The sequence below is a fragment of the Protopterus annectens genome, chromosome 1.part0 (assembly GCF_019279795.1).
Source record: "Protopterus annectens isolate FY-2018-M chromosome 1.part0, PAN1.0, whole genome shotgun sequence".
Lineage (NCBI taxonomy): Eukaryota > Metazoa > Chordata > Ceratodontiformes > Protopteridae > Protopterus > Protopterus annectens.
This window is the reverse complement of record NC_056725.1, coordinates 363,591,693-363,603,855: the sequence shown is the minus strand read 5'-3', so window position 1 is coordinate 363,603,855 and position 12,163 is coordinate 363,591,693.

Here is a 12,163-nt window from a genome sequence, read left to right as displayed (position 1 = left end):
ATGCAGTGGTTATATGGATCCAACAATCTTAGATACACAGTTACTTCAAGGCTACAAAATTACAATTCTCTCCTCTACCTGCCCCACACATAGTACTATTCTGTCCACATACACCCCAACTGGGAGCTGCATTCCATTGGCCAACACCTCCTGTCCACCCTAAAACCTCTCAAATCTGCAAGTCAGAGCTTATGCTCATACTTGATAGCCTAAATTTGGAACTCCCTACCAGAAACTATCAGGTCCTCTCATCACATACAAACTTTCAAACAAACTCCAATACATTAAATATGCAAAAGATGGCTGTGCCCGTTTCTCACCACACTAACCTATATCTTTGCTTCTGTTTTTTACCTGGTTACATATACTTTGGCAAGTACTTTTCACCCCTTAATTCATCCCTTAACATCTCTTTTCCCCATCTGCATTCCTATATTCTCTCTCTCTCTCTACCTTAAGTGCATTGCATATAAACTTTCTCACAATGTCTAAATTACTTTTAGGTAGTACAAACAGTCTTTTAAAAATACAAATGTTGTTTGCTAATACAATTCTCCTATAGCTGTCTGTTAGATCCTACATCACCCTCAATTATCATTAATCCCTTACACCCCATTTCAGTCTCAGTTATCATTAATCCCTTATATTGTACCAAACTTCTCAATCTCTACCATTAATGTGCATTTCATACCACACTTTCTAATCTCTTCCACTACTGTGCAAAGAAAAGGGTATCTCACTTCTACCCTATCCTATACGATGAACTAGCAAATGTATAAATGTACTATTATCAACTTTTACTGTACTATAACCTATGACGTACAGCAACCCATCATGTCATATTGAAGTAGAAAATGATCTGAATCACTATACAGTAGCCAATGCTAAAATGTTTATTGCACTGAACTTTAATTAATACTGTTGTAAGAAATTCTCTATTTCCGCGTTACTCTATCAGTCTATGAAAGCACCGGAAAATATTTGTTCCACTTCACTGTTTTTGTGCTTTTACACCTTTACATTTTCATGTCATGTTTAGATTTATTGATATTGTTTTTACTTAGTGACTATTTTTTTTTTGTTTTTGTAATATTATGTATTACACTCACCTCCCAAACAATGCCTTCAGTTCAATGATTGCTGCAAATGATAGCTTACTTGTTTATCAGCATCACTCCTCAATTCCAGATCATCTCCACTAGCAATGTAAGCAATGCATGTTTCTTTCCCCTTAGATTTCTTCAACATGGGAGTTCAACAAAGGGTCTTCGTCCTACTACCATGACAAGTGCTGACCAGCTCTACGGACATCTACATACTGCTCCTTCAGCTACGGCAGCATAAACAGGATCCACTGAAACTTAACATCCTCGGTCTACCCAAATATTTAGGATAAGCTCCTTTAAATGCATGGGTGATGTCTACTTGGTTTTATCCCATTTGCCTTCAGTTTTGCATTACATTCTCCTATCATTTGTTGAAGTTTTTGTTCAGAGTCACACTCAGGCATTACTGATAAACTTAGCAAACTGGATGTAAATCCTTTTGTTGTAAGATGGGTTGGCAACTGGCTCACAAACAGGACACACACTATCAAAGTGGGTGACTCCACATCAACCAACAGACCTGTCACCAGCAGGGTGCCACAAGGGTCAGTACTGTGCCCCCTACTGCTTGGTATATACTTCTCAGACGTTCAGGCTAAAACTAAGGGGCTGTGGCTGACCAAGTTTGTGGGCCACTGCAAACTAGGTGCAATTATTGAATCCCCAAATGATGTAAGTATACTTCAGGTGGGTCTTATGCAGATGAGTGACTGGTGTCTTAGTTATGGTCTCAAACTGAATAAAAAGAAATGCATCATCATTCTCTTTGGTAAAAACAATGTCCCTTCACACTATCAAATTAATAACAATACCCTAAGCTCCTGCAAAGTGTTAAGCGATCTGGGATCACAAGTTGGCTGTGACCTTAACTTTGACCAGCATGTGTCTACTGTAGTAAGGAAGGTTTTGTATATAGCATACTTGATTAGTAAAGGCATCACCTCTAGAGCAAAGGAGGTTATAATCCCTCTATTGTTGTCACTAATCAGGTCCATAATTGAGCAAAATATCCTTTATGGCATGTACTATACAAAGCATCTCCAGCAATTGGAAAGACTTCAAAGGTTTCCAACAAAGAAGATAAAGGGACTCCAGCATGTGCTTTACACAGACCTGATAAATTTGCTGCACATCCATAAATCAAATGGGACTAGAGCTACCTGTTCTATGTACTTAAATATGGCCTGCGACTTAAATAGGACATGCTGGAGGGAGAGATTTGTGTCCCAGCAACTGTGGCATCTTTGGAATAGGCTACCAATTCATGTGAAACAGAGCACCTCTATGACAGTGTTCAAAAGGAAACTGGACAAGTGAATGGGGCACCATACATTCTTACCAGGGATTGTGCCCGCAACCTTTCTGGACATGGGCAGTCATTTCTAAATATAGTCCTGGATATTGACTAGAGTATCTATGGTATTACATTGGGATGAAACGGCTAGCCTTGAAATGACCTCCTGGTCAATAGCCTAGTAAACTCATATGATCCTATGATCCTATTTTTCTTGTAATGCCACATTATCTGTTTGCAACAGTTTTGTTGATCCATCCCTCTGACCTGTTTGCTAATGTAGTTCATCACCAGTATGAACAGCAGAGGGCTCAAAGCTGCACCATGATGAAGTGGAACATATATTTTACAGTGCTTTCTTAGATTGCTAGAGTAACAGTGAAAGAGAGCATTTCTTTGAACAATATTGATTAAAGTACAGTTACATGATACCTTCCCTATGCATTTGCTTTTTTGGGAGGGGGGGTTCCATGTGTTATCACTGCCGTCTGACCTGGTTAGATATGTAATAGTGATCGTTATCATTTTTGCATCTCTGTTGACCCAAGTATCTTACATCACTGGTTCGATGTCTAAGGACATAACCACAAAGTTCATGACTGACCTTTCGCACAAGGTGCTTTATTAGCGGTAACATTTATGGGCATCCTCTTAGTTCCCATTGTTTGTCATGAACAATTTACAATTAACACAGAAATTAAAAACAGTTCACAACTAGTACTCAGATCAGAAAAGCAGTATCTCCCAATTGTCTTCTTCACCATCAACATTATCATCATTTCCCTTTTCCCATTTTTCTACAGGGGGTCTTGGCATCATGCCAACTGTCACCATCTCAATTCAGTACCACTGTCCTACCTTCTTAGGGAATCAGGCCTGCCACACTTCACTCAGCCTATCCATTCATTTCTTTGTTGGACTTCCTTCTCCTATCGCCTTCTTCCTGTCTCACCCAAATCATCTTCACCAGATTGTGTTCTGCTTTCTTGCACTTGTGCCCAAATTACCTTAATCTATTCTCTTAGACCTTGTCTGCAATTGGAGCTACTTTACCTTCTAATCTATTGTCATTTCTTCATCTGTCCCACAGTGTAAATCTTACCACCCATCGCAAGTCCTTCATCCCCATCCCTACTAGTCCCCTCAGTTGCTCTGCCTTTATTAGCCAGGTTTCTGTATCATATAGTAGTACTGGTCATGTACCATGCCATAGTACTGGTCACACCACTTTTCTGCACACTTTACTTTTCAGCTTCTTTGATATACTTTTATCATATGTTACCCCTGATACTCTGCTCCTTTTGGCTGCAGCCCCTCTGATTCCAGCTTTGAACTCCTCGTTCATTCTTCACTTCTCCTCAACCACCGTAGATACTTGAAGCTGTTCCATCATTTTCCTTCTATATCAATTTCAGCTTCTTCAATATCCTCATTTGTTGCCATTACAACTGTCTTGTCTACTCAGTTTTATCCTGTTTGCCTTCAGTTTTGTATTACATTCCCCTAACATTTGTTGGAGTTCTTGTTCGGAGTTATCTTGTAATGCCACATCATCTGTTTGCAGCAGTTTTGTTGATCTGCCCATCTGACCTGTTTGCCAATGTAGTTTGTCACCATTATGAACAGCAATAGGCTCAAAGCTGTACCCTGATGACCACCCACTGCTACTGGGAAAACCTTTGTGAGTCCAAATGCTGTTTGTACTTGTGTTTCTGGGTTCTTTCACACAGTCTGCTCTAATCCTACCAACGTTTCTGGGAGTTTAAACCATCACAGAACAGCCCAAATCAGCTTTCTTATGATGCTGTCATATGCTTTCTTCAAGTCTAGGAATGCACAGCTGTGCTCTTTTCTCATTTCTAACCTGTAATCAACTTCTAACTTTCTAACTTCTAATCAACTATTTGCTTCACTGCAAATATTTGGTGAGTTGTGCAGTGGCCTGACCTGAATCTGAACCATGTGAGGTTTTCTTCATTCAGAAGCTGCTCAAAGTTCTCCTTCAATCTACCTTTTATGTCCTATAGACTGGTTGTTGTTGGCATCACTTATGAATCTGATGACTATCTTCTATATCTTTCTCTTTGTCTTCCAACTAAATAGAGTTCATTTTGGCTATCTACTGAGTCACTTTCCAAAAGCAGGTAGACTCCCTCTGTGCCTTGTGCTTGCTGTAGCAACTGCTGTCTTAGCCTCTTTGTTAGCCAGCCAGTGCCCCTTCTTAGCCTGGTTTGTCTTTTCTGTTTCACTCTTTTTCCTGCACTCCTTTTTTGTTTTGGTAAATGCCTGGACTTCTACATCCCACCAACAGCATTCCTTATGTACCTTAATTCTATACCTGACTTGGCTGCATATCTATTGTGTAGACTTCACACATGGTATTTCAATGCTCTGTCATTCTTCTTCCATTCCATCTGTTTCCTCTACTTCCTGAGGTGGTAGAACCATGTATGTTTCCTTGAACTCCTGGGCATTCACTCCAGTCAACATCCAGGTCTTCAGTCTTGTTTCTGTTGAATGTAGAGCCTTCTCTGATCACTACTTGCAGTTAATTGTGGCTTTCCTTCCCCCGCATAAGCTTTGATGTTTTCCAGCAGAGTGACAGAATGTTTAGGAACTAAACTATTGAGTAGTACTGAATAATCCAAAGAGGTGATAAGGGTGCATATGCATACAGACAGTTTATAAATGATGCTCTATGCAGATTTAAATGCCAATCAGCTAATTATAGGAAAGTGCATGTCATGTAGTACACATTCCTTCAAAAGAGGTCAGTCTGATTGCAAACTTCATTGAGATTAGTCATATTCTTGGTATCTCTGTGTTTGTTTACCATCTCAATAAATGTTGAGACATTACATGGTATAAGAGTATGGAAATGTAACTGCAGAAGAGAAGAAATATATTTACATTCAAAAGCATATGGGCATGAAATTAGAGAAGCATACTTCTTCTGAAGAGTGGTCCAGATCAAGCACTTGGAATCCTTTCACTTCAAAGAAACTTTGCAGAACACTGGATGCTTTAGATCTATAAAGCATACAAGACAAGTAAAACTCTTGAATACATTTAACTTATTAACTTTTCCTAAAAATTACAAATTTAAGAAGCAGCAATGAGAGAAAGGTTCAGGAATTATTGTGGGCATGCAACTAATCTATGTGATTTGTTAACCACTTGTTCTTTGAAATGATGTATACTTCTGTGGAGCCATAGATGTTTACTCTACTAAGGTGAAGAACCAAACTAAAGATGGTGTAATTTATTGAGCTGTATGATAACAGACAGAAAAACACCTGTCATTTTCAGAAGTTGTTAATATGTGCAAAGAAAATGGATATTCAATTATTCAAAGAATTAACTAAGGAAATAAATTGTACGAGATAAATTTTGAATCAAATATAAAAGCAACAATTAGAAATAAACTGATGATATTCTGCAAAAGTTATGGGTATCAAAATGAAAGACCACATGACAATGGATTGTGGCAGCAATGGAAGCTATAAGAAAATCTTGTCTTCCCACTTTTCCCGGTTAGGGGTCGCCACAGCTGAACTCCAGTCCGCTCATGATTGGCAGTGGATTTTTATGGTGCCAAGTTGCCAGCCCGATGCCCAACCTTCAAGGAAGGCACACTCATTCATGCACGCACCTACCTGCATGTCTTTAAACATCACTCAATCATGGGGAGGACATGCAGATTTGACACAGAAGATGCTCCAGCTGAGAATCGAATGGGGGAACCTCTTGCTGTGAGACAACAACACTAACTGCTGCACCACCTTGGCTCACGGAAGTTTTAGGAAAATGTGCAATTAAAATTAGTGTTATATGGTGGCTATAAACAGAAGTTACGGTGTGTTTTTTAAAGAGTCTTGTAGATGGAAACTTTCCCAGAAAAGGAATTTTGTAGAAGATATTTTGAAAGAATAAGCAAGTGTGTTCAAAACAAGGTGCATGTTGTATTTCCAAAATAAGAAAATCAACTCTTTGTAAGCCTGGAAATACTTCACAATCACTGAGACAAGAAAGCAGATCAGACTGCTGGCATCAAATGCTGACATTTAACAAAATGAAGCATTAACATAAACAAATGTTTAATTTGAACTAGACACAAATGCATAATGTAATATTTTTCAGAAGATACCGAATTAAGAACATTTGGGAAATTGTTACTATATTTTACCAGTGGTCAAAATGACTGGATTAAACACTGCTGAGAAGTGAATTGAAATTGGGAAGACATTGGGCCAAACCCTGTTTACATTCAAATTGAAATATGTGGAACCAGTGGATCAAAAACTTCTGATACATAAATAGAAAAATAAAAAGTACTAATTCCTTTTTCAAGACATTGCACTCAGTGAAGTCAATTCAAATAATTTTGAGGTTTATCATGTGAAAAAATATTTGCATGGTAGAACAAATTCAGAGTATAAAATGAAAACAGGCATGTATAAAGCAACAGTAAGATAATCACAGAATCTTGTGAAATACTGTATAAAGGATTTGTGCAAATGGCAAAGTTATAAGACAAGTAGGAATTAGAAAGGTGCCTTGTCTTCTTTCGGCTGCTCCTGTTAGAGGTCACCACAACAGATCAACTGTTTCCATTTCTTCCTGTCCTCTGCATCTTGCTTTGTCACACCAACTACCTGCATGTCCTCTCTCCTCACATCCATAAACCTTATCTTAGGCTTTCCTCTTTTCCTGTTACCTGGCAGCTTCATCCTCAGCATCTTTTTCCCAATATACTCTGCATCCCTCCTCAGCACATGTCCAAACCAACATAATCTTGCCTCTCTGGCTTTGTCTCCAAACCTTCCAACCTGGGCTGATCCTCTAATATACTTATTCCTAATCCTGTCCATCTTCGTCACACCCAGTGCAAATTGTAACATCTTCAACTCTGCCACGTCAAGCTCTGACTCCTGCCTTTTTGTCAATGCCACTGTTTCCAACCCATATAACATAGCTGGTCTCACTACCTGCTTGTAGACCTTTCCTTTCACTCTTACTGGTACTCGTCTGTCACAAATCACTCCTGACACTCTTCTCCACCCAGTCCATCCTGCCTGTACTCTCTTCTTCACCTCTCTTCCACACTCACCATTACTCTGAACTGTTGATCCCAAGTACTTAAACTCATCCACCTTCGCCACATCTACTCCCTGCATCCTCACCATTCCTCTATCCTCCCTCTCATTCACACACATATATTTTGTCTTAGTCCTGCTGACCTTCATTCCTCTTCTCTCTAGAGCATATCTCCACCTCTCCAGGGTCTCCTCCACCTGTTCCCTACTCTCACTACAGATCACAATGTCATCTGCAAACATCATAGTCCACGGAGATTCCTGTCTGATCTCGTCTGTCAACCTGTCCACCACCATTGCAAATAAGAAAGGGCTCAGAGCTGATCCTTGATGTAATCCCACATCCACCTTAAACACATCTGTCACTCCTACCGCAGACCTTACCGCTGTCACACTACCCTCGTACATATCCTGTACCACTCGTACATACTTCTCTGACACTCCTGACTTCTTCATACAATACCACAACTCCTCTCTAGGCACCCTGTCATATGCTTTCTCTAAATCCCCAAAGACACAATGCAACTCCTTCTGGCCTTCTCTGTACTTCTCCATCAACACTCTCAGAACAAACATTGCATCTGTAGTGCTTTTTCCTGGCATGAAACCATACTGCTGATCACTAATAATACCTCCCCTCTTAACCTAGCTTCCACTACCCTTTCCCATAACTTCATGCTGTGACTGATCTGTTTAATCCCTCTGTAGTTACTACAGCTCTGCACATCACCCTTATTCTTAAAAAAATCAGTACCAAAACACTTTTTCTCCATTCATCAGGCATCCTCTCACTTTCCAAGATTTCATTAAACAGTCTAGCTAAAAACTCCACTGCCATTTCACCTGAGAGAGGTGCCTTGTAATGATGCAATATCTAAAAATATGACTGCGATAAATGTAGTTGCAAAGAAGATGGAAAAGCAAAATGCAGACTGTAAATGGAGCAACAAGCATAGGTTTTGAAATTCAAAAAATGCTGTATGTTAAAGATGCACCAGTTAAAATGCTCTGTTATTAGTATGTCGTATGGGTTGCAAATTGACACCAATGAGAATGGTATAAGAATTGTTATCCTACAAAAAAATACACTGAGGAACTATGCACAGACAAATAAGGAACTGTTATCAGTTGTGTATGGATATGAATAAGTCTGTGAAGAATTATATACTAAGGAAATTCAAGAGACAAAACCTTAAAACCTTGTAAAACATTTTCAGAAAATATCTGTAGAAAGCATCTCTCTCATTATAGAGCAGGCTGCAGAAGTATGATCTGAAAGGGAAATATAGACTGGGTAAAAGGTTATGCATAGCAGACATATCAAGTAGAACATATTTTCCAGAGAAGCATGAAGATTAGCGATGCCGTGGGTAATGCTTCATTTACCAATGAGAAAATAAAAAATGAAATAATTTCAGAGATGGAGACTCAAGCAGTCAGAGGCAAAAGGGCTGTTTAGACTTGAAGATCTGTGCAAAAGTCAATACACTTTTGAAAAGATGTGGCTACCTCTGACAAAATTCAAAGAAGAAAAGTTGGGCAGTAGAATGAGAATGCAGAGACAGTCAAAGCTGGCCCACATGAAGCAGAAGAAATCCTTAAAGTGTCTTATGGAGAATAACAATAACCATACAGAATATTATACTCATAAAGTATTATAAGGAGGGGCGGAGCCTTGATGGCACTCTGAAAGCAGCACTTTTTAGAGCTCCTTAAAACTACTTTAAATAACGGGAAAATATTTATTGTTTTTTTTAGAAAAAAATAGTTAAATATTGTTCTTTAACATTTTTACTACTATCATTCCAAATTTGGAATATATTCTTCAAAATTTTGGAGTTTAAAACTGATCTGGGAAGATGAGTAGTTCAAAGAATTCACATGCAGAAACTACTCTGAGGAAAGAAATTCAGTTGATGTCTTCAACCCTACAAGAATTATTTCTCAAAATGGACAGTTCCAAGGACAATTTAGAAAATTTGAGAGAAAGTTGTCATAATCAAACAGAAACCTTTAAACAACTACTTCAGCAACATCAAACCAAAATATTAAACATTTAAGAGTCCTTATCTGATATAGATGGAAGGCTTAAAGAGGAGGAAGTCCAGGGTGAATTTCTTCAGCAGCAGAATAAATGGCTTACTAACCAGATGGATGATATGGAAAATAGAGAAAGGAGGACTAATGTGAGAATCTTTAGTTTACCTGAGAAGTCCGAAGGTGATGATATTATCTCTTTCCTTAAGACATCCTAGATCTGAAAGAAGGATTCTCATATGGTATAGAAAGAGCTCAGAGAGCTATTGGGAAACCCATTCCTTCATCATCAGTATCCATACCTAGATCTATCGTAGTTAAATTTCTTTCTTATCTCGACAAAGAACTTGTTCTTAAATGTGCTTGGAGAAAGTCTCCACTGAAGTATAAGCAAAATCTAATCAGATTTGGCAATGACTTCTCCTCTAGAGTTTTGGAAATGAGAAAGAAAGCCTGGCCACTGGTAAAGTTACTCAAGCAAAACAAAATAAAAGCCCGATTAGCATACCCTGCAAAAATAAAGGATTTTTATTTCAAATGAAATAAGGACATTCAATGACATTGAGAAAGCAATAAACTTCATTAAAAATAACAATATAATGACAGTTCCAGAGGAGATGGATTGGTCTTTAACTACTTCACTGAAAAGATCCCCTGAGAAAAATAATTGGAGTGATGTGAAGAAAAAAAAGCAAAGAACTGATTCAAAAATTATTCCTTCTTCTGCTTTTCTCAAAGAATCAATGAAAACAAAACGTTCATGCTAAAGGTAATAAAATATGTATTGTCTATTCACTCTATTAAGTATTTTACAAATTATCTCTCAATAATACTAATATTACATATACACACTTCATCTTTAATAGTTAAATTATATACAGTAGCCTAAAAACAGTTTAATTGATTTAAATAATTTTCACTTAATAGTGATTGAAACGTATAACAATGATGTATGGTGAAGAAACTAGTTCATACACTGTACTTTGAAATGTAACAGTGATTATACATAAATTACTTTGATTCTAATAAGCAATAATCGCTAAGTGACATGCAAGTTTTAAACGTGTTTTTGTTTCATTTTGTATTGAAACATGATTTAGTTCAATCCAGACAATGCACAATATCTGAAAAGTATTGCAATAAGCACTGTCTTGAATTTCAGTTAAAAGTCCTTTTTTAAAAAAAAAAAAGTAAAGCCTTTCCAGTCCTCGAGACATGCAAGAAATCTTCCCTGTTCATTACGCGAGCTTGCTAGTATGCTGTGCGCACTAGCATATACACAGAATGCTCGTTTCTCATTTAAACTTCAAAACACAACATTTTTAAATTTAAGTATTCCGTTTATGTCACCACAGTTTCTAGTTAGTCTAACCACATAGAAATATTTTTAAAAGACATGACACTGTTTTGTTTTAATTATTTACCTTCCATTTGCTGTAAATACGTTGAGAAACCATCTATAACATAGCGTGCTGTGTGGACCAAACTGTCTTTCTGTCCATATTCTGAATAATATTATAAATAGAGAAGGAACACTGTAAAAGCCCTACATTATCCTTTTACATGAGATGATGTGAATACAAGCTAGTGACATTAATGTACATGCACAACACACTTCCTTATTGCCTTAAAGGGACAGTAATGCTTTTAAATGTTATAACTAGTTGAATATATGTTGTTTTAAAGGATAGGATAACAAGGAAATTTTAAGTGTAATGAAATTGTTTAGTTTATTAATTGACAACTCACATAACTGTTGTTCATTGCATACAAATAAGTTAACTAGGAAACCTAGATGGAAATATATAAAATGAACAAGATAAATGCACCTGGAAACATTTAAACATAGAAAGTAAAGTTGAAACACTTAATATTAGACCCATTTTAGATATATTTAAATTTTTTCATGATTATGTAAACTTAATCAATAAATAAATGAATAAGAATGAGCCATTAGGATGCCTGCATGTTATCATACTCAGTAAAGTATCAAGGAAAGATATGTAAAGAATTGGAAAATAGCTACATGACTAGATGGGAAAAATAATGTATAAGGTATTAGCTGATACTTGGTCTTTGTCGAGGCATATATTATGAGAAACGTCATACCAGAAATATTAAATTATAATTTGACACTGTAGAAATAGAGTGCAAAACCATGAATGGTCTTTAATGTTACTTAATTCAGACAACCATATTAAGCTTCAAGACTACACTCTTAATGGAATTTCCTTTGCTGAGAATAGACTAGGTTGTAAAGTCATCATTGCTAGGAACCTGACAGAATGAGCATCTTATCTACCTTTTAATGGTTGTCATCATTTAAATTCCACTAACTGTCAATGCTCAGTTATTGTGATGCAGTTTTAAATTGTATTGATTCTTCTAATTGAAATTGTATGCCTTTGAACTAATAATTTGTGACTTTGCCTATTTTGGATAGAAATTCTTGTGGTTTATCACATCCAATAACTATTTAAGGTTCACTTTAATTTAACAACAAACGAGCTCTACATTGCAGTACAGGGTAATGTAATAAATATGATGTAGAGTTTTTTTGTGCATGCAACTTCTTTGTACATCATCGTTCTAAGCAGCATTTGTGTATATATATATATATATATATATAT